Below are 14,222 nucleotides of genomic sequence, written 5' to 3' on the forward strand. Positions count from 1 at the left end.
TATTTTTGCTTAATTAATTCATCAAGACCTTCTATTGTTAGCAGGAGAAGGACCAAAAACTTTCACGACAGCTCTAAATATTCAATTATTCATCAGAAGTGGAAGCAAAATAGACACAACCAGAATTATCATGATTTAACAAGTGAGCTACTCTAGATCAGAGCGTGGAAAGAATATGCCTGTGCTGCAAAAGCAAAAAATATAGAATTTGATTCCATAATTCTGTATTTTTCCCATAAAAGTTTTATTTTCCACATGCATCTAGTTACAGACAGACTTGTCTACACCAATTAGAACTAAATTCAGCTGCATACAACAGAAAATCCAAAAATAGTAGTGATTAAACACAACAAAACCTGTTCTTTCAAATACAAGAGAGTCAGGAGTAGGCAGTCCAGGTGTGTCAGCTGGTACCATGGGATCATCAGAAAATCTCCTTCTTTCCCTTTTTCTGCTCCATCATCCTCAATGTGTGGCTTTCATCTATAATGTTGCCTCATGATCTGAATGCCTGTTAGCACTCCAGTTCTCATGTCACTGTTCCTGGCAGCAGGAAGGAATGAGATGGGAAGGCCAGAAAAGTGTACACTAACTGTCCATACTTCTTTTGAAGGAGTCCTCCTGCACCTTCCACACAACAACTTTCGCTTATGTCACCATAGCTGGATTTTATTATCATGACCATTTTTAGTTGTGTGGCTATTAGAGCTTCTACTTGTTTCTGTTTTCATATGTTTCATTTGGTTCTGTTGTTCCACTTTTAAGCTGGCCATGTTGCCTCTGAGACTGTTATAAGCTTTCATATAATAAGGAAAAAGGAAGACTGGTTATTGAATAGGCAGGTTGCAGCATTTGACTCAAATGTGTCTAATGCATGCATGGAGTAAATATCTAACATCAGAATTATTTAGGAAATAACTAGGAATGATGTTGCAAATAATTCACGCAAAATATTAGTCCATATAAAGGGATAGTCCCACATAATAACTATACGGAAGTCTTTAAATAGTTTTCTACATTATTATCTTAACAACAAAAGCAACCCATGATTATTATAACAAATAAACAATGTAGATATATGAAGAAAAGAATTAATAATCTCTTTCCTTTCTACCCCCCTCTGTCTTGCAGAAACCAAAGCTAGTCATTTATGTATATTTTTTTCTATCTCTCTTTATAATTATACAAATATATGCATGTGGCTGTTAGCACCAAAATACGTTTGTACCAATTATTCTGCAAGTTGATATTTTAACCTAATCTAAGTTCAATACATCTAGATATCCTCACTCTTTTTAATGGCTGCTTAAAATTCTAGAATATAGATATGCCATAACTGTTTTACAAAGAAGACAACTTTTACTGATTAAGATTTCTAAAAGGGCAACAAAATCAGCTTGATGAAGTACTGAAAACAGCTAAAAACAAAGAGTCTAAATTGCTAAGACAAAGGTAAAGGCTTTAGGGTCGAGTGCGTTAAGTGAGTTCATGTAGCTAACTGAGGACACAGAGCATACTCAGTGTGTGACTGCACCATATTCAGGACAGAGGGGAACTTTTTAGCATAGCTTCTTATGCCACAAAATTCCTAAAGATGCCATTTATGCCATCTGGCTTTGTTGTTCCTCTTAATCAGCATCTTTAGACATTTCTACTATTCATTTTTTTTTCCCTTTTCAAAACATCTCCCCAATCAAATCACCATCTAAGTTCTAAATTCTGAAGAAAAAAAGTTTCCAAAAATTATTAAAACTTGGGCCGGGTACGGTGGCTCATGCCTGTAACCCTGGCACTTTGGGAGGCTGAGGCAGGCAGATCACGAGGTCAGGAGATTGAGACTATCCTGGCCAACATGGTAAAACCCCATCTCTACTAAAAATACAAAAATACCTGGGCATGGTGGTGCATGCCTGTAATCTTAGCTACTCAGGAGGCTGAGGCGGGAGAATTGCTTGAACCCGAGAGGTGGAGGTTGCAGTGAGCTGAGATTGTGCCATTGCACTCCAGCCAGGCAACAGAATGAGATTCCATCTCAAATATATATATAACTTTGCCCTTAAAGCACTTTTTCTAGTTATTAGTTCTACCTGTTGATAGTGTTTCTTGACATTTTGAGTTTGAGAAATCTTTTTATTCTTTCTTTCACGTTCTTCCTCTTTCATATTTTCTTGCCTTTCTTCTGCTCTTTTGCCATTTCCCTTTCCCTTTCATGATCGTCCATCCCACCCTCGTAAGCTTTTCAAACATTTACTTGTTTAAAAAGAAACTAGCATGCATTCTTTCATCTCAAATTTGCACAGATATTTAAAATTTAAAGTGGAAAGGAGCTGTGTTAACATCTAAAACTCCAGGGTCCTATGACCCTCCTTTCAAAATGTGAACCTCATGCCATGAATTGCTTTCCTCCTCAACCTTGTTCTAGCCAATACTTGAGGTGTGAATGTACATGATGAATAAGTAAAGAAGAAAAGCTTTAGTCTCTATGAAAGAGACTAAAGAAACATTTGCTCTAGAACACAAACACCGAGGTATTTTGGCTTACAAGAAAGACACATATATCCAGGAACGAACACCAACCTGCTCAGTTCTTTCTGCTGATCCAAGCTTGACGGTTCTCCTCTTTTGTGTTTTGTGAATTATGACTAGGTAAATAAGGAAGCAGTGAAGGTAATCATTGGGAATGTTTCATGTACTTATGCATTCTTCAATCTCTCTATTTCTTAATTTCCTCATTCTATAATGAGTTTAACAGAGGATACCCGGAAAGTGAGGGGATGGTTCTGAGAGCATTTAACGGCATAACTATGTGTCTTCTTTGGTGTCTTCTACCCCTTTTACTAAGGAACATAATATATAGTTGCACAAAAATCATTTGCAATATTAATAAGAATATGGAATCTCACCCATGGAAGGAAACCAAAGAGATGCAATGGCTCATCCAAAATTACATTACTGTGACTGAGCATGGTAGCACATGCCTGTAATCTCAGTACTCTGAGAGTCTGAAGCAAGAGGATTGCTTTAGTCCAGGAGTTCAAGAACAGCCTGGACAATAAAAGGAAACCCTGTATGTACAATTTTTTTTTTCAATTAGCCAGGCATGGTGGTGCATGCTTGTAATCTCAGATACTCTGGGGGTTGAGATGGGAAGATCACTTGAGCCTGGGAGTTTGATGCTGCAGTAAGCCATGATGACACTCCAGCCTGAGCCACAGACTGACTCTATCTCAAAAAATAAATAAAATAAAATAAAGCAACATTATTGTTAGCAAAGTCAGAACCAAGCTCTGTCCACTGTGCAAGTTCCTCTCACTTTGCTCTTGATAGCAGGCTGCTTCAGATGACAAAGTAACCTGATAGATATAGCTAAATCTGTTATTTCCAAGAAAAAAATCAGCTGACATTTTATAGAATGCTCATAATATACCAGGCACCATTATGCAAAATGTTTGGTGATTTCCTTTGCCCTATAAATGTATGTCATGGGATATTTATGTGTAACTCTTTGTAGGCACTGTCAAAGGGTTCCTGTCCTCATGGAGCTCACATCCGGATTCGTGTGTATTTGTGTGTGTGTTAGCAGAGGGTGAAGGTGGGAAGTGAGAGAAAAACAGTAAGCTAGAAAACATAATCATCAGAGATGGGATAAAGAAGAATATAGAAGATGAATAAAGAGAACTACGTTATTATATACCCTAATATCAAGTCTATGAAATGGGTAATAAGATTATCCCTGATACATAGACACAAGCCTCAGAGACTGGAAACTTCTTCAAGTTCATAGTTACATCCTGGGTCACAAGGAGCTGGCATGAATTCCAGGTCTGCCTCACTCCAGATGTGTGCTCTAGTCACTGTGCCCAGTTACCGCTAAACGAGAGTGTCAGAAAAATATATTTATATTTGCTTGAATTTTTCTTGAAAGCAGGGATTGCTAAATGAGAAAATGCAATGGGTAAATACTGCAGGTTAAGTATCTGAACAGTTGAGTTGAGTTGCTTAATTAGGTTAAGGCTCCTGGCATAGGAACTTGAGCTATTTCGTCTTTAGAATGGTGGGAAAAAAGGCCAAATAAAAATTCATTATTGGATTCATCTGGTTTCTATTTTCAAGGATTAAAGAATCAGCTAATAGGTACACAATTCTTGAAGCCATGCTGCTCAAAGCAAGGTCAGCAGCTAATAAAGACATCTACTATTTAATCATGGATCAAACCACTTGACTTTGCTTGTATCATTGATACCAGCCATTATTGGCTGAGAACCAGCAGAGTACTCAGTACAGCATGAAATAAGAGAGGTCTGGGGATCTGTTAATTGCATCTTGTCTCAGCTGTAGGAGGTATACTACTCCAAAATCAGTCCCTTCCAATTATTCCAGGTTGCAGCTGGCATAGTGAACCCTGGGTTGTTTTTGTCCAATGAAAGGGTCTAATTTTATCACAGAATCACAGGACTGGCAAGACCTTGGGAGGTCAGTGGAGCTCTCAGGCAAGGCTGCACTGAATGAATATATCTAATCCTATTTTAAACTATCTCCAGAGGGGAGATTCCATGATTTCTCTTGAAAGCCAATGCCGGTATTAAGCAACCTTTTCTGTAGCTAGTCGAACATCCCTAGTGATTTATTTTGAATTCATCTTTCACAGGGTTCATAATGTTAACTTATACTATCTCTATTTTTTCCTCTTCATTTTTTAAAGCATTGTTGAAGATTGAAATAATTCTTATGTTTGGTTAGAGGGATTAAATAAATTTTAATTGTTGCTCAGAAGGCTTAAATCAGCTTAAAATGCCCAAATCAAACACCTATTCTCTGGAAGCTTTAAGTATTCCAAATAAACAAAAATGACTTGCCATCTGGCTTCCACTTCCCCCGGTTCACTATGTTCCAGGCACACCAGCCATTTCAAAATCCTCACACACACTGAGCGTATTGCCCTTGCTGTTTGGTCCTGCCTGTAACAGCCTGTCCCAAATCTTCCAGTGGAGAATTTTCTCTTCTTAGAGGAGCCATCCCCAATCAACCCATTTAAAGTTTCCTCAGAGCAATCATCAGATTTTTAAATTATCTTTTTTTGGTCCCTAGTTAGCACATTTGTTGTTTCTCTCCTTCCCCATTAGAATGGGGATCTTCACCTTTTTTTTTTTTTAACCATTGTAATCTAATCCCAGTTTCTAAAAAGACACATGGTAAGCATTCAGTAAAGGTCTGCTAAATGAATGAATGAAAGGACATTTGAGTAGCAATAAAACAGTGCAAAGTATTTATTTTTATAGTCTCTTTTTCCTCAGAGCCCCAGAGTGGTATGTACTGAAAAGATGTACAGCTTGCTTATAAGAACTCTAAGACCAGACGTAGATCCCAGAAGCTTTAGATCCCAGAGCTAGAATTTCCCAACTGTAAGAGCTTGGGCAAGTTACCTACATTCTGTCAGTTTTAGTTTTGTAACCTGTGAGATAATTACAATAAAACTGACCTCACTTTCTAGTTATTAGAAAAAATGGTTTACTTTACATAGTGGGTTATTTTACATAGCATATAAATTATTAATTTACTTTTTTGAACAGTATTTATTGAATATCTATGTGTCAGGACTGACCTCAATTCTAATGATACAGCAGTGACTAATCAGTAAAAATCTTTACTATCAAGCTTACATTTTGGTGCATGTAAACACATATTTCATAATTATTTTAAGGATATATTTCTGAAATTATATGGGGATTAAGTCTAAACTTTGGTTGAGTATAACACAGGCTGTTTGCATTACTACAGTCAGCTCTTAATTCAAGAGTCAACATATATTTGCTAAGTACTTATTATGTGTCTGACCATTTTTATAAGTTAACAATAGTGTATTAGGGTTCTTATAGATTCTTATAGGATTCTATAGGAGCAAGTTAGTCATTCTCGCCTACATACAAATTGTTCATATTTGACACCTACAGTGCAATAAGAGATATCTCAAGGGATAGAAAAAGAAATTTTAAAAATATCAATCATCTATATTTCAGAAAAACTATCAGAAAAAAAAGAATATTTCTTTGATCTCTTAGTAAAGAAAGAATTTTCTTAAAAAAATAGAGTGTTTCTTGATTTTAATCAAAGAGCCATGTGCAGTAATGGAAGTTAGGGCTAGAATTGGGCACCTAAATATTTTGGAAAAAATATTTTTTACCAGTAATCCACTCTCATTTTAAGATGTTTTCAAAAAGAGATAAGCAACCAAGCATAAATTTCTACTAATATATTAATAGACTGAGGTAAACATGTATTTACAACACATATGTTTTTAAAACATAGGTGAGCTTCTATTTTAAAAGCATTCCTTTTATCAACATGTGGTGACTAAATATGATGTCAATAGAAATATATATTCAGCTTTCTCATCCTGTGACTGCGCAATCTGTGTATGAATGTATCATGATATATTTAATCACACCTCAGTGGATGGACATTTAAGTGGCTTCTGATTTTCTATTCTATTCTAAACAATAATTTTCTATTCTAAACAATAATGGTATAAACACACCTGACAACATGTCTTTGTGTGGTAGTTTGCTTACCTTCCAATATATAGAGAAATAATTTTTATACATAAAAGAATGCATAAAAATCAATGGATTTGATTATATGACACCTAGTTTGTAATATATGTAATACTAAACCAAATAAAACAAAAAGTGTGAAGTTTGGGAAATATTTGCAAGACATACTTAGTCACGATTGCTCAAGCCAGCCTGGCAGTGTGTGACCTGAGGAAAGTTATGTACTCTGTGCTTTGGTTTCTTCATCCGTAAAAATGGGGATAATGATAGTACCTAACTGTAAGGGTAATGAGGAATAAATATAAGGCGTCCCGAATTGTACCTGACATCTAGGAATGGGTATATAAAAGTTTGTTACTAAACAAGTCAACAAAATGTAACTTCTCAAATATATCAAGAGTTTAAAGGTCAGTAGGATTAACACTAATACCTGAGCAAAAAAAAAAAAAAACTAAGCAGTATAACAGCATATTCACACAGGAAACAATAAAATAGCTAATTCATAAATTGAAGACATTCAATATGTCTAATTTTTTTAATCTGAAAGTTAAATCCATAAAATACATTTTTGTCCTATCTAATTAACAAATATCAAATATGGTAAAAATAACCAATACTAAGATCTACTGTACTGGGATCGCAATGTGAATCTAATGAACACACTTTGAAAATAATTTGAACAAATGTATTAAGAGCCTCAAATAAATGTGTAATTCTATATCTAATAATATACCTCAGGATATAATCTAAAATGTGTGCAAAGCCTATACCACAAAGATTTTTATCAACATATGTCATAAGGAGCAAAAAAAATGCAAAGTGGTTAACAGACTGATATTGTGAATGAGATAAAGCCCGTGTTCAAATTCTGACTTCACAATGAAACACACGTTTAACCATTTTTTTCTAGCAGTGGGGGCCGGAGCCGAGGAAGGAAGTCTTGCCCTGTCACCCAGGCTAGAATGCAGTGGTGCAATCTTAGCCCACTGCAACCTCTCCTTCTGGGTTTAACCAATTCTCTAGCTTCAGCCTCCCGAGTAGCTGGGATTACAGGCACATGCCACCACACCAGCTAATTTTTGTGTTGTTAGTAGAGATAGGTTTTTACCATCTTGGCCAGGCTTGTCTCAAACTTCTGACTTCAAGTGATCTTCCCGCCTCTGCCTCAAAAAGTGCTGGGATTACAGGTGTGAGCCATGGCACCCAGCCTGTTTAACTTCTGTTAACTCAAGTCTTTCACTTAAAATTAAATGTAATATCTAGCCTAACAAACTTGTTGTAAAAGGTACATGATGTCAAGCACAGAACAAACTTTCTCTGGAAATGATTGCAATTGCTATTATTAATTACAGCCCCGTATTTTAGATAACTGAAAAAGTTGTAGACATATATATTAGCATATTTGAAAAAGATACTTTTTGGTTTTTTTTGAGATGGAGCCTCGCTCTGTTGCCCAGGCTGGAGTGCAGTGGCATGATCTCAGCTCACTGCAACCTCCACCTCCCAGGTTCAAGTGATTCTCCTGCCTCAGCCTCCTGAGTAGCTGGGACTACAGGTATGTGCCACCACATCTGGCTAATTTTTTGTAGTTTTAGTAGAGACATAGTTTACTGTATTATCCAGGATGGTCTCAATCTCCTGACCTTGTGATACGCCTGCCTTGGCCTCCCAAAGTGCTGGGATTACAAGTGTGAACCATCACATCTGGCCCTAAAAATAAATGTAAAGGTATAAATAAAGGATGTCATGAACATTCTAATGGATATAATGTTTCATTGAAAAATGAGTTTTGAAAGCAAATGTATAAACTTCACTATGTGAAACTTTACATATATGAGAAAAATAACATTAAATGTAGTTTATTAAATGTAGTTATTTCTATATGGTAGAATGAAAATTTTATTTTATTATCTCTATATAAATATATATACATTTCTGTAATTTCTGAATGTTATGCAGTATATGTTTGGTAGTCTTACATACCCAGAAACAAGTATTTGTGCAAGTAAAACAAATCCCTAGGCAAATATTTTTTACAGTTACAATGATATACAAATAAGAATATAATAAATATAATTTATTAGGGTAAATTTTTTTACCCCAGTTTTTCCTTTTATTCTAACATCTTCCTATCATAAAATATTTATTCTGTGTTCCCAGGCACTTAGCAGTTGCTAGAGGCAAGCCTGAAGAAGTCCCTATCCTCAAGGTGTTGACAAGAAGAGATCATCTCACCAATAGCATCCATGAAGGTATAAGAGATGTACACGTTTGTGATGATTTATGAATGAATTCAAAATGACAGTTAATATTTCAGAGTGGATCATTATGCCCATTAGTATACATAGAGGAAATTCATGAAAAGTTTAACATTTTGAAGTAATAGATGACTGGAAGCTAACATTTTCTCCAAGAAAATAAAATACTCAAACTTTTCAGTTACTATAAAGTTTTAGTTAGGTAGTTCAGAAGTCTTCATATTAGGTAGAGCAAGGAATTTCACTAGTTATCAGTGAATAAAAAATGAGCAATTAATATTTTCCATGAAATGAGAAGGATCGCCACCTCCACCTGTGTTATCTGTAAACTTCACATGGCTTTACTTGTGAAGTCAGCTGGAGTGTGCTAAGCCATGCCTAAACTAGTTGACTGATTATTTCAAATCTTATCAGTTATTGGACAACATGATCCCAGAATATCAGTTACAGCATGAAATTTAATATAATATGAAAATTTACCATCCTCAAAGAAGTTTTAAAAAGCCAAGTGAAAGGAAAGATCCGAATTGTATTCTGAAACCAAGTTGTATGCTCCATCACTCCCTGCAGCCTTGGTGAGGGTGGGGTCGTGTTGCTTTGGTTTCATGCTTTATTCTCTGTGTGTTTAGCACATAGTGAACTTCATTTCAGAAAGTGCTAAAAAAAAAAAAAGATAGAATTGCATTATAATGGGACTTTAAAGAATAAATTAATAATAAGAGTAACTTCCCAATTAAAATATGAATAACTATGAAAGCATATAGATGCATTAGGGGCTTCTCATTTTCTACCACATTCAGGATTTGATAAAGAGGATTCTGGAGACTTCCTTTTGTCACTCCTCATCACTATGTGTGTAGGACATGCACAGTCATATAATCCTATAGAGTAAAAGAAGGGAGTTATCTTTGGGTGTGAGGAGTCAGGGCAATAATTGTCACGTTAATAGATAAATACTTATGGAAGTAGGGTTTTGACATATAACATTCTTTCAAACTCAATATTTCAATTAGATAATTAGTAAATGTTATTTATAGAAAATTGGAAAGTGTGAAAATTAGAGAAATGAGTACCTACTCCATTCTCCAGTACCCATGGGCAGCTACTTGGATAATTTGATGAATGCCCTCTCCATTTTTAAGCATTTCCCCAGCAAAGAGATCTGTATTTTTAAGATCTTCATATTAAGGAGATCTCAGGAAAACACGTGTCACTTTGTGATTTAGTTTTTTCCTTTATAAATTCCTTATGTCATATTCAGAAGCATTTGAAACATTTATATTAACTTTCTGGGGTTTTTTCTACCTCTCCTAACAGATGCATAAGCTATGTTTCTCATTTGATTAACAGCTAGAAGTTATACCTAATGCCCAAAATAGAAGTAATCATAATGTACAATGTTTTATGGCAGTTCTCCCTCGTTCTAGATAAGGGTTATTGATTATCTTTAAAATGGGGAAAATAACAACTCCAAAGTTTTATTATGAGACTTAAATAAATTGATACATGTAAAGGAATTAGAGTCATGACAAGCAAATAGTATGAATTCAGCAAATATTGGCTATAATTATTGTTGTTATTGTCTTTCTCATGTACTCTGTGATTAGTTAGAGAGGACCAATGCAAAGAAAGGAGGAAAAATGAGGGCCACATCAATAGCAACCAAAAGAAACACAGCAAAGCAGAAGAGCTGTGCTACTTCCACTATATTTTTATCAGAGTGTAAGGGAAAAATGATTGCATACAGACATCAAGAAACAAGCCCTAATTGTGAGTATGCATGGAAGGACTGGGTTCTAAGACTACATGGTATTTTAAAATATTATGTAAATGCAACATAACAAATTATCATAATAAATATTGTAAAACCTCTCAAGATAATTCTCTCTCATGTTCATTGTGTAGCCAAAGTTAATATTTGCTATTCAACTGAAGAGTGAAATAAATAACTTCATGGAATTTGTAGTATCTTAATTAATCTAATTTCATCCATAAAATATATGAGTCAACTTGGCAAGGATCAAATGCAATTTTATTTATCAATTTAAAATTTAAAAATCCAGTTGACTATTTTTAAATTGTATAAGAGTAAAAGGAAACAAAAAAGGAATTATTGCTTTCAAAGGCATCCTTTCTGCTTTTCCTACTCAAAAATGGCTCTGATTAAAATTTTTAGCCTTGGCAAGCAGTTATCCAAAAATATGATCAAATGATAAATAGATGAGAGATTCATGACTAAAACTCAGCTTACTGCTGTGCTTTCTAAGTAATATTTTTCAACCAAATTTGAGTAATTATTTTTACAATGCAGACTGATGTGACTAATATTTGAGTTGTCTATTAAAAACACAAAGTGAGGGAAATGCTCATATTATAGGAATCCAGTAGACAAAGAAAAATTTACAATTAAATTTCTTGAAATTTATTTAACATACTCTCATAGGTTGGGTTTCCCAGGAAGCAGAATCAAAGGCAGAGGTGGAGGATATTTATTAAGGAGAACTCTTGAGGTCAATAACTGTGAAGGGGAAAGAAAGAGGCAGAGAGAAGTTGAACTGCATCACAGACCCAAGGCATTCTTACTGGGAGCTCTGGAGTGGAAATGGCCCTTCAGTGTTCCCTCAGGTGGGCAAAAATGGCCAAGTCTTTATACTCACACCCTTGTCAGTCATGGATGTTGGCTTTCCCTACAAAAACGTGGCCTTGGATGAGGTGACTCTGCTTAGCTGAGGCAATTTCTAGAAGGGGCTGACAGCTAAAGGTTACCTGTCCATAGCATACCCAGCATCTGGACAACAGTACTTTTGGAAGATGGCCTGGGTAAAACCTCATGATCTGGGCAAAATGTCTACCACATACTCTATCATGTTTATGCAGACAAGTAGCTCAGTTTAAGAGGAAACCTTCAAAGAAAGTTTTATAACCTTTTCCTCCGACTCCTCTCTCCTACTTGATTTCATCAAGTTTCTTCATAATTGCCTTGGATATCAAACTTTTGCGTCACTTCTTTCAGGAAGTCTTCACCAAACAAGCCGACTTGGGCATACTACTGCTTTTATTTCTTTCTTTGTAATTCTTGTGGATACATAGCAGGTGTATATATTTATGGACTACATTAGATGTTTTGATACAGGCATGCAATGTGACAGAAACACATCATAGAGAATGAGGAATCCATCCTCTCAGGCATTTATCATTTGATTTACAAACAATCCAATTACACGCTTTATTTTAAAATTTACAATTAAGTTACTATTGACTAAAATTTTGTTTTAGAATTGTCTTTTAATATGTCAGTTTTCCTCATAGAAGAACTCCTTTAAAGTAGGGATTATGCTTTGATCATCTTTATATTCTATTATCTACCACAGAGTCTGCATTATAATAGTCACTCAATTAAATATCTAGTGATGAGTGAATTTTTCTTACGTCTTTTAGCCCCATCATCTTAATCCCTCCTAATCATTCCCATATAACAGAATTAATACCCATTCCCATACAGAAGAATTAATTCTTCTCACAATTTATAAACTCTGTTTTTGTTTTTGTTTTATTGTATTTTATGTTCTGGGGTACATGTGCAGATCATGCAGGATTATTGCATAGGTACATACATGGCAATGTGATTTGCTGCATCCATCCCCCTGTACCTATGTCTGGCATTTCTCCCCATGTTATCCCTCCATCCTTCTCCAACCTCCCGACCCCTCGCTGTCCCTCCCTTAGCTACCCCCAACAGACCCCAGTGTGTGATGCTCCCCTTCCTGTGTCCATGTGTTCTCATTGTTCAACACCCACCTATGAGTGAGAACATACAGTGTTTGATTTTCTGTTCTTGTGTCAGTTTGCTGAGAATGATGGTTTCCAGATTCACGGTGTATCACTTGGGCCTGACTTAAACAATAGTCATTAAACAAATGAATATTGACTTAATAGCTCTGGATGTGACAGTAATGTAGTCTGTATACAAGAAACTACATGATTTGAAAATTCATCATACTACTAGAGGCTTCAATAAATCTCAGAAAAATTGACATCGAAATTTTAATATTAAGTATTAAAGCATTTTATTACTTATGAACATATGTCACAAATTATACCAATTCAATACTTTTATTGCTTTATCTGTAGAAATGTCTGCATTCCTATTTTCATCATCACAAAGCCTACACCTGTATAGACAACAAACATTTTTGGACAGCCAGATAGTTGTATGGTTTAAATGCAATACATCACTCAATCTTAATAATTGTGTGAAGTGTGTATTATTTTAATCTCCATTTTATAAACAAAAAATCAGGCTTCAGTGATTTTAGAAAGTTATCCATGCATACATCTAATGCATGTCAAAACTAGGATTCAAACTGTTTTATCAGATTTCAGAAAATACACTTTTACTACCACAGCCAACCACCAGTACTTAGAAATATATCGATATTTAGACTTGTTTATTATATTTACATGCACACATTTTTATCCTCAAATTTTTTACATAAATTATGGTTTAAATTTTTAATTAAAAACCTGATAAATATATGTGGTAAGAAAGATAACTTGAACATTGCATTTTCCAAAGACAGTTGAAACTCCTGTACCATATGGTACTCCTCTGCAATGTGACTTTGCCACTCCCTGATCAAGTTGTAGAGTCTCCCTCTAGAATCTGTGCTGGCCTTAATGGGTCTCCTGAAATCAATAAAACGAGGCTGGAAGGATGCCCTATGACTACTGAGGCTAGGTCAGAAGGAACCTTGTAGCTTCTTCCTTGGTCTCATGGACAGCTTGCCCTTTGGATATTTCCTTTCCAGCTACTTTCTTTTAGATCTCATACATCATTTTAAATTTTAATTTAGGAGATATAGGTGCAGGTTTGTTACATGGATATTTTGCATGATAGTGAGGTTTTGGGCTTCTAGTCTATTCATCACCCAAATAGTAAACATTATATCCAGTAAGTAATTTTTCAACCCTTACCTCCCTCCAACATGCCCTCCTTTTGAAATACCCAGTGTTTGTTATTCCACCCTCTATGTCCATGTGTGTCCATTGTGTAGCTCCCACTTGTAGGTGAGAACATGTGATATTTGACTTTCTGTTTCTGAGTTATTTCACTAGACAATGGCCTTCAGTTTCAACCATGTTGTTATAAAAGACATGATTTTATTCTTTTTATGGCTGCAGAGTATTCCATGATGTTTATATACTACGTTTTCTTCATCCAATCATTTGTTGATGAACACTTAGATGATTCTGTGACTTGTCTATTGTGGATACTGCTGTCATAAACATACAAGTGCAGGTGTCTTTTTGAGATAATGATTTCCTGTGGGTAGATACACAGTAATGGAATTGCGGGGTGGAATAGTAGTTCAATTTTTAGTTATTTGAGAAATCTCCATACTGTTTTCCATAA

The 14,222-nt window shown here is 35.2% G+C and overlaps 1 long non-coding RNA gene across 1 annotated transcript; it reads right to left on the reverse strand.

Moving 5' to 3' along the window:
* Window positions 1-220: 220 nt before the first annotated feature.
* LOC116550391 lies at window positions 221-2,961 on the reverse strand. Its single transcript, XR_004268380.1, has 2 exons — window positions 2,578-2,961; window positions 221-796 (listed from the first exon to the last, which is right to left on the reverse strand). It is a non-coding gene; the product is annotated as an uncharacterized LOC116550391 (long non-coding RNA).
* Between the last annotated feature and the right edge of the window lie 11,261 nt (window positions 2,962-14,222).

The sequence above is a fragment of the Sapajus apella genome, unplaced genomic scaffold (genome assembly GCF_009761245.1).
Source record: "Sapajus apella isolate SASKATOON/1434 unplaced genomic scaffold, GSC_monkey_1.0 scaffold1, whole genome shotgun sequence".
Classification (NCBI taxonomy): domain Eukaryota; kingdom Metazoa; phylum Chordata; class Mammalia; order Primates; family Cebidae; genus Sapajus; species Sapajus apella.